This window comes from Triticum aestivum, chromosome 2B (genome assembly GCF_018294505.1).
Source record: "Triticum aestivum cultivar Chinese Spring chromosome 2B, IWGSC CS RefSeq v2.1, whole genome shotgun sequence".
NCBI lineage: Eukaryota > Viridiplantae > Streptophyta > Magnoliopsida > Poales > Poaceae > Triticum > Triticum aestivum.
The window spans coordinates 63,613,647-63,614,117 of NC_057798.1; positions in this window are offsets into that span (position 1 = coordinate 63,613,647).

Below are 471 nucleotides of genomic sequence, written 5' to 3' on the forward strand. Positions count from 1 at the left end.
TTAGTTTGGAGATATTTGAGCATTAAAATATTTTATATTATTTTAAATGCCCAAATTCAAATAGTTATGATTTAACTCAAGAACCCTAGGATGGCCTAGAAAAGTGTGCACCATTTTTGGCAGAGGTTCTGAACCAAGGCAAAAATGATGGGCATTTTAGAAGGGCATTTCAGGTTCATTGAAAATTATTTTAGTAAACCCTAGTTGGTTATCAGAGGGGACTGGAGGTTCTGTCATCCCCATTTCAAGTTTCTGATGCAAAAGTAAACATGATGCAACACTCTAATGCATGACTAGCTAGGGTGTGACACAACAACAACAACAACAACAACAACAACAACAACAACAACAACAGCAACAACAACAACAGCAACAACAGCAACAACAGCAACAGCAACAGCAACAGCAACAACAACAGCAACAACAACAACAGCAACACCAATAGCAACAACAACAGCAGCAACAACAACA